Source organism: Physeter macrocephalus, chromosome 18 (assembly GCF_002837175.3).
Source record: "Physeter macrocephalus isolate SW-GA chromosome 18, ASM283717v5, whole genome shotgun sequence".
NCBI lineage: Eukaryota > Metazoa > Chordata > Mammalia > Artiodactyla > Physeteridae > Physeter > Physeter macrocephalus.
The window spans coordinates 69535597-69536184 of NC_041231.1; the positions used below are offsets into that span (position 1 = coordinate 69535597).

Consider the following 588-nt stretch of genomic DNA (forward strand, 5'->3'; position numbering starts at 1 on the left):
TGGCCTTAGCACACACTCAGTAAGTTTCGACTGCCCCTCCTCTGGGGACCTTTCAGGGTCTGAAACTCAAAGTAGTTGTTGGTTTTCTCCCTCTGATTCTTTCCATCCCCACGTGTTTAGTCCCTTACACAGACCCTCAGCAGAGCCTTGTCCAGTTTATTTCTCCATTGCTGGCCAGCAATCTGCTCCATTCTCCTGTCATGGGCAGAGGTTTTGGGAGGATTCTGGCATTTTGACAGTCATGGGGGCATTATGCAAATGAGATACAAAGCAGCAGTTAATGAGCCTTGATTGCATTTGCCCAGCACTGGGGAACATGGAGGATAACTGCTGGGCTGGGGAGGGGGGCAATTATACTCTTTGGGTTGAACAAGGAGGCGGTGACAGAACAGGTTGGCTACTCCTGGCGGGCACGAGAGCAGCTGCCCTGTGGCCTGGGTGAGGCCCCCTCCTCATTTGTAGACTGATCCCACCTGTGGGACTGGAACACGGTTAAGGTCCAGGAATAGGGGCTGAGGTGGGGCATGGTGTGTGTGTGTGGGGTGCGTGTGTGTGTGTGTGTGTGTGTGTGTGTGTGTGTGTGTGTGT

General features: G+C 53.2%; 1 protein-coding gene across 1 annotated transcript in view; it reads left to right on the plus strand.

Annotated features, from left to right (window-relative positions):
• The first annotated feature begins 370 nt into the window (after nucleotides 1–370).
• Nucleotides 371–588, plus strand: part of PACSIN1 (protein kinase C and casein kinase substrate in neurons 1) — a 27234-nt gene continuing 27016 nt past the window's right edge. Inside the window, exon 1 of the mRNA XM_007106296.2 lies at nucleotides 371–438. The gene's annotated coding sequence lies outside the window, so the exon portion shown is untranslated. The remainder of the gene's footprint in view (nucleotides 439–588) is intronic.